The sequence below is a fragment of the Condylostylus longicornis genome, unplaced genomic scaffold (assembly GCF_029603195.1).
Source record: "Condylostylus longicornis isolate FDR11 unplaced genomic scaffold, ASM2960319v2 ptg000056l, whole genome shotgun sequence".
Classification (NCBI taxonomy): domain Eukaryota; kingdom Metazoa; phylum Arthropoda; class Insecta; order Diptera; family Dolichopodidae; genus Condylostylus; species Condylostylus longicornis.
In genome coordinates this window covers 351,649-360,180 of record NW_026578025.1, presented here as the reverse complement: position 1 = coordinate 360,180, position 8,532 = coordinate 351,649, and positions in this window count along the sequence as shown.

The window sequence follows — 8,532 nt, the reverse complement described above, 5'->3', positions numbered from 1 at the left end:
AACATTTATCTGTTATATATTACAAAAAAATAAAACACAAAATTTAAACAAAATAAAAAAAAAAATTTTAAAATAATCCAAAAAAATAAAAACACGACAACATCCAGGCAAGCATTGATCCAATAACCTTCTGGCTATGAGACTACCACACTAACCACTAGGCTACGCAGTACCTTGAATTTCCCTTAATAATTCTATATTTTATTCATATTTCGTATAACTCATCAAAAACCATCATATTTTACATTATATATATGTATATAGCTACCTCTCAGGTGGTAAAAAGTACGGGTACTTCTAGAAGGGCTAGAGACATGGGACAAAAGGCATTAGATAGAGTTTTGCCTCTAGGGTCCCAGAAAAAGCAAGAATTCCACCCGCCCTCCCCCTTCACATCCTCCCAAGATGTTTTGTAACCGTTTTTTACAAAATGGTACTACATCCTGTAGGGGTAATTTTTTGCTTACTTTTGGAAGTATTAATATTGTATATAAATTCATTTTTGGAAGTGTGAGTTATAGCAAAAAGTGAAAACTTTCTTAAGAAAATTGTAATGTTTTAATAAAATCTACATTGTTTTATAATGAGTGTGTACATATGCATTTAGTTGTGCATTTTTTTAGGGATCTGTTGCAATATGTATTAGAAAGCAAAACATAAGTTTACATTAAACTCCATGACAATATATTTTTAGGGTAAAATTTTATAAGAAAATGTTATTCTATTGCATTAAACTTTTTACAAGTAGGGTATTTTCAAAAAAAATATTTAGAACGGAAACTCGCTGATATTGATTTGGTAAGGGTGAAGGTTTTTTAATTTCATTTTAAAAAAAATAAAATTATCAATAAAAAAAGTTCATCTGGCAAATCGCATTTTGCAAGGTTCGAACCTGAGACTTTTCGCATAAAAATTGTATGCAATACGTATTACCCTATATACGTTAGTATTGGTACGAGTATTAACTCATTCTGCAGTCACGCGTTTTATTCGCATGTATTATAAACAATAATTTATGGCTTAAAGTGTTTATTGTAAAAGGTATTTTTCGATTTTATGCGACATAACTCCAAGTGAAGTTTTAAAATAAAATACTCAAAAGGTATTAGATTTCAAAGGAACTAATTATTTGTTTAATTATGCATTTTTGGGTAATTATTTTTCAGAACTTTTTTATTTTAAGTTTTAAGTTTTATCTTATTATTTATCAGGAAAAAACATATATATATGTATATTACGGGTGTGTTTTTGAAGAAATAAAGTAAACTTAAAATATCTCAGCCACAGAATGGAACACAATTTCAAAACTACAGGCATGATACTTGCAAGGCTTGCAATGCAAGCACACACGGCTAGTTATATAATATACATATATAGCTACTTCTGAGGTGTCAGAAAGTACTGCTATTTCTTGAAGGGCTAAAAACATGGGGCAAAAGGGATTAGATAGGAGTTTGCCTCTAGTATTCTAGAAAAATGTGATATTGGAACTTTTTGACCCCGAAATGGCCCTATTTGTATTATAGCCCTATTTTAAGCCCTAGAACTAGAAACTAAGCTGAAAAAAGCACAGAAAAAGCAAGAATTTCAACCACCATCCTAAAATGTTTTGTGAGCGTTTTTTACAAAATGGTACAACATCCTGAAAGGGTAATTTTTATTTACTTTTGGTGGTATATAAATGAATTTTTGGAAGTGTTAGTTTTTTTATTTATTTATTTATTTCAAAATCTCTAAAGAGAATGATTACAAATTCTCATGTTAAGACTATGTATAATGTATAACGTATAACAAAAGTTATACATTATAACAGTTGTAACAAAAAGTGAACAATTCTTAAGAAAATTGTAAAGAGTTATAAAATCTACATTGTGTTATAATAAGTATGTACGTATGTATATAGTTATGTATGTATGCATTTGGTTATGTATTCTTTTCGCGATCTGCTGCAAAATGTATTAGTAAGCAAAACATAAATGTACATTAAAGCTCTTGACAATATATTTTTAGGACAAAATTTAATAAGAAAATATTATTCTATTGCATTAAACTTTTACAAATAGGGTATTTTCAAAAAAATATTTGGAACGCAAAAATCGCTGATATTGATTTGTAAGGGTAAAGCTATTTTAATTTCAGTTTAAATTATCAACAAAAAAAGAGTTCATCTGACAAGTCGCATCTTTCAGGGTTCGAACCTAAGACTTTTTGCATAGCAATCGTATGCTATACGCACTACCCTATAAAGTATTAGCATTAACTAATTATACTTTCACGCCTTTTATTCGCATATGTACATATATATTTCTTGCTAATAAAATTAATATTTTCAATATTTTTAAAAAATTGCCTTACTGGTAAAGCCGACCTTATTATTTATTACAAAATAAAATTTAATATTTTCAAAAAATTTTTCTTCGTAATATTCAAAAAAAAAATAAATTTAAATATTTTCTAATTCCAAAAAAAAAAAATTTTAAATAATGACTTAAAATATTCTACAATTTGGTTGCATTGAAAACAAAATGCTATGGTTATTTGCTAAAACATAAAATTTGATATAGTCAATTTGACGTAAAGAAACATTGCGTTATATGGCAGTGTACTTCATGTTGGCTTCAGTTTTTTTTGACCGTATTGTGTATGTATACAATAGGTAAGTGATGTGATGGCAACAAATTTGATGGCATGTCGAGTTTTCGGTGGGAACGCTCTTTCCCATAGTTGGGAAGTGTAAATAAAGTATTTTTAGCAAACTGTTGGTCTGTCAGTCTGTTGGTCTGTCGGTCTGTGTGTGAACGCGTGTATCTGAAGTTCGGCCGATTTCGATGAAATCTTCTATATAAGTTTATTTCGACCATGGCACGCATTGTTCAACTTTTGGGATATATCAGTTCTCGGGAACTGCACTTTCTAACGGGCCTGTTTTACATTTTTGACCATTTTGAAGAAAATATTCAACCGATCTACTTGAAATTTCATATATAAGCTTAGTTCAACTGTCCCCGAAACATGCTAACTTTTGGAAGAAATCAGGCATCAGAAACTGAATGTTTACCACGAGCAAAAAATACATTTTTGCGTGTATAAAGGGAAATAATCAACCGATTTCATTGAAATTTAAATTCCTTGCATTAATACAATGAATATATAAATTTTTTGGGAAGACCAGGGCTCGGAAATTGATTAATCGATTTTACATTTTATACCATATCTAACGGATTCACGAAATTTCTTAAAATTTGATATTTGAGTTGTGGTTGTTACCGAAACTAACTGATCAAAACAAAACAAATCTCAATTACGAGCCAAATTTACATTTTTCTAGGTGTGTTAGCTTTAAACTTCCTAATGGCCTAAACATTGGAAAGAATTATTTAACAAACTAATGTATTTCTTTATTATATCTCATATTCATGTATTCGTTATAGCTCATATTCTTCTTTAAACAATAATATAGAGGAATAAAAATCTAAACTATAAGAAACCAAATCGATAAAGTTTTCCTCGGTCTTAACAGAATATACTTTTAAAAGCCATTTAATTTTGTTTTTTAATTTCTGAGTCACTGGTTCAACTTCACTTTGAGGACGAACATTTTTAATTTTTCTGCCCTACACTCGTTCTTTTAGTATGAAGCAACTAATTATAATGAAGAAGTAATGATAATGAAGAAGTTATTCTTATACGAAAAAAAAAAGAAATGCTGGACGTAAATGAGAAGATCGTATCACCCAGACGATAAACCGATTGTGAACGGACTTTCTCAAACAATTGTAATGACTATACAACATAAATTCGCTCTAAAAACTGTCACGTTAACTTAAAATTAAATAGATCATTCTCGTCTTTAATAGTTCATTTAGAGTCAGAATATTAAAGAAACAAATAGTGAAGTCAAAAGTAGGATGTGAAAGTAGGTCAAGCCCAAAAAGTTTTTTATAAATAAAATTATACAAATATGATATAATAATATGGTGTGATATAATGTAGAATAATAATTAGAATTTAAGAAGAATGAAATAAAAATTAAGTAATTAAAACTAAAGTAAAAAAACAAGAACATATTTTATTTCTAAAAAAAAAAGGGAAAATACCATGTTGATCGTTTTCATGACGTCTATATTGGTGACCTCCGACATTGATCATTAATGTTGTAATAAAAAAAGTTCTTTTTTTGAAAAGTAAAAAAACATTAAAAAATACACAACGTTATTAATAAAATTGTAAAACGTAATTGCATTTTTAAAAAATTAAAATTACATAAAATATCATACGTAATTATTAAAAAATTCAATCATCTACACTCACACATCTTTCCTAAAAATCAGGCACATCAAATATACTTGTACATACCTTTTTACACAAGCTAACAAAATTCAACCGCTTTAAATAAATTTTACCGCCATTAACATTTTAACTTCATCCATATCCAGGACATACAACAGTTTAAAAGCTTCACCTCTACGTAAATTAATGAACAAAAAATTAACAACAGTAAAAAAATCATCAAAAATAACAACACCTTTTTATCACCACACCGAAGACATACAAATATGAAAAGCTTGCAAATTTTTTATACACAAAACAAAAAAAAACCCCAAGCACTAAAAAACTGATCTTTATAACATTCAATCATATTTCAGTCAAGTGGATCAAGCTCACCTTACAACAAATTTCAAACAACAGGCATTCAATTTTCCCAGGCAAACAACTTTGAACCACATTCAACCGCTTTCAAATAGATGCAACTGCTTTCACACCAGAAAAACACAAGTAATTTTTTTTTCTCTTTAGAATTCATTTCAATTACAATAATAAAAAATGTCCTATTAAATAAAAAATGTTTAAGAAATATTGCATCTAACAAAATACTTCAACTATGTAACTATGTAATTTTAAAATAATATTAAAATCTAAAATTATCTATTTTACAGAAACACACAAAACATACAAATACTACACTCATACGAACATTTTTACCGACCGTATTGTGTAAACAATAGGTAGGTTATGTGATGGCAACAAATTTTACAGTATCGAGTTTTCGGTGGGAATGCACTTCTCCATAGTAGGGTATATTTTTAAAACTAAATTCTATTTAAAGCTTTGAAATTTCTGGTGAAATTTTATTTTAGTTTTTTTACTTTGTAAAAAAATTTTTGGCCAGCGAGACTCTAACGATGACTGCCACTAGTGCATATGATGGGAACTGTTCCATCAAATAAAAGGCGTAACAATAAAAGTGCGGAATGACGAGCTTGCAAGGCTAATATTAAAGAACAGAAAGCTCTTCAATAAGGTCAAGATATCGGGTTCTTGGCAACTGTATAAAAGCTTATTCATGAAATACAATCGGAAATGACTGTGGACGGAAAGCAGATGTTGAAACTGATGGCCTCAACGCACTTAGCTGGCTTGGAGAATACTCGGAGTCACTCGTGTTCGGTCATTAAACAAAAGGCATCCTGTACAAGGACAGATGATCAACAAGAGTCTTGTTTGGTTTTCAGGATGATTAGGAATACATGGGCTGTTTTGTCTTTCGAGCCATTCAAATTTTCAGATAATAACGGGATATATCGTTTTTTTTTCCAGAGGACTTTCCAACGCGTTGCTAGGGCATTGTTGGAAATTTTTCGTGCAAACCATGCATGGAGTTCATTCTTCAAACTTGAAAGGCGGCCACGGTTACGTACATTCCAAAGCGTACATTCCAGAAAAGCGAACAAAGAACTGCCCAAGGTCTTTTTGCCCCATCAACCTTACTTGTTTTAAATTTAAGCAATGAAAAAAGTGGTTGCTAGATTTATATGCGAGGCCGCACTACGATGCAATCCCTTGCAAGGGTCACAGTTTGCTTATCAATCGGGAAAGTTAATTATGCTCGCTATGCGGGGTCTAGTATGGGTCTTCGAGAACTCACTTGATGTAAGGATGGTATTTAAGCCCACCATAGTTGACGACACACTTCGAATTCCCGCTGCTAGAGCATACCCACATGGCGGTGTTCTCTCTCACCTCCCTGTGGTCGATTTTAGTGGATGATTTGATTGCTGTGCTCAATGCCTCTGGGGGGTGTCCCCTAAGAGTAAACCAAGGCAATGCGTAAGGCGTTTACCACTGCGTTGGAAGTTGCTCCCACATAGTGGAGAAAACTCGCCTAACGACTTACAGACTTCTTTTTAGCGAGGTCAAGGCAGGACAAAAGTTGGCCTACAGAGTTAACAGAAACTTCATTATGGATGATCTTATTCTGGGAGTAACCATGTCGAATCCCTGTCTGTCACGGTGCTGCTGGTTTCCTGATCGATGAGCGACGGATCGTGACAGCCTAGTACTTGAATCGGAATCAAGCGTGTTGTACGCGGATAATTCCAGGACTGAATCAGGTGTGGGCTAAAGTGTATATGATCCTCGCGCGGATAAGCGTATATGTGGGAGCCAGGAAAGGTGTTGCACGGTATTTTCAACTGACAATACATGCAATAGAGATCTTACTCAGAGTCAACTTACAAAGAGTACCATTTATGTGTTCTCGGACAACACGACGGCGCTCCAGTTAGCTCAGATCATATCGAAGCTGGTCTGAAACTTGTCTTGAAGCTGGTCTTGGGTGCGTGACCACAGTGGAGTCGTTGCCTTTCTGTGGGCTACCTTTTTTATGGTTGGGGTAGGCTTGCTTGAGGCTGAATGCGACCTTCACTGCCGCAATACGGAGAGTTGCCATCATGTAAAGGTGTTCCTTTCATCGCACTCGCAAAGTTGACCGTGGAGCTATTAGGGATGGATAAAAACCGGGTTCGTGCTATTACGGTGTCACGATTGACTTGGACAGGGTTTCCGAAGTGCTTGCAGACCGCGGTCTAATTTCCTTAGGGATATCTCCTGTCTTATATCTGGAGGACTGTGGAATAAATAGCAAACTATATATTTTTTATTTTCTGGCAAAAAACTGTATACTGGATTGGTAGTCTAAAAATATAATTGCTGAAAACTGATCATTTCATTTTTACTTAAAAGATAAGACAAAACCTTATAAGATAAATGTAAAAGTTATGGAAATTGAAATTCATTTTATATTGAAATTTAGGTACAAGGTAATAATCTCAAGCTTTTCTTTAAAGATGACGTAGTAGTAGAATATTATCTTGTTAAAAAAGAACAAAGCTAGAAGTCCTGCAATTTTTTCCTATTTAAATTTTTAGACAATGTTTCTGCACAAATAAGAGCGGACTAATTTTTATACGATGAGAATTTACATAATTTTAAAAACCTTACTTTTGTACTTCATTTAAGACATTTAAGATATAAGTGGCGGCAAAGAAATGGGCCTATAGTTGGTCGGAGCCAAAGTGTTTCTTTCTTTGAAGAAAAGATGAACTTCTCACGTTGTAAGGTCTAAGCAAAAGCAGATCATTAAAGCATTTTGATTTAAAATGTAACAATTAACATCATAATACTAAATCTCCTTCAATAACTTATTAGAAAACCTGAGTTCTCTCACTGCCTAGCACAGCATTATCACCAAAATTAGCCCATTATGGTCACCAGAATCTATATTGGGGAACAATTTTTCCATTATTGTTAAACCGCACTAAAATATGACCAATACATGTCTCAGATACTGAGCTAGCTACATCAGAAATTATATGATCAAAACCAGAAGATAAAACAAGTGATCAATATTTTATAGAATAGTACGTAAAATAGTAGTACCACAACTAGATAACTGGAAAATTTTACAATTTTAGATAAAATTGAATGCTCTTTCACCTGCGACCAATAAAAATCTTAGCTTAAAAATGTTCTTAAATAAAGACATAGCTAATGAACTCACTCTGTCCCTTCGCCTATTCTTCTGTTTATCAGCTTCTACACAATCTTGCCTTGGAAGAAAATTAAACTTTCATATTCCGCTTCCTTTCCAAGCCATAATTCTGCAGAATCTTAAAAGTTGTTTTCCGGATTTTGAATTGGTACTCTAAGAGGATTTTTTCCATTTTTGGTGCGAGTTTTCCCTCATGGCATCTCGGTTAATGTTTAACATTTTATAGATATTGTTAAATATTTTATTTTATTGAAACAAGACATTTTGCAATTTTGTTGTTGTCTGACAAATTTTTAAAAATGCTCATTTGCGGTTTCCCTAATGTAATGGTCCACCTGCCTAAAAGTGTCTCCTCTTGTCACAACACAATTTAATTGATCACTTAGCCACAACACAATTTAATTGATAGATTTTTCAAAAACCATTACTCTGTTATTATATACTGTATACATATATTATATTTACAATATATAAATATACAAATATACTAAATCAAAATTTACTCAAAAAATCTATGAATTATTTCAATAAATCGTTTTCATTATTTAGATCTTAAGTTATATAAGTATAATTATAGATCTTAAGTTATATAAATACACTTCACACTTTGCAATGAAAACCATCTTAAAATTCAAACTATGTTTAAATAATTAGATCTTATAAACTATTTAAAAATAATTTGAAGTTACTTTTTTTTAAAT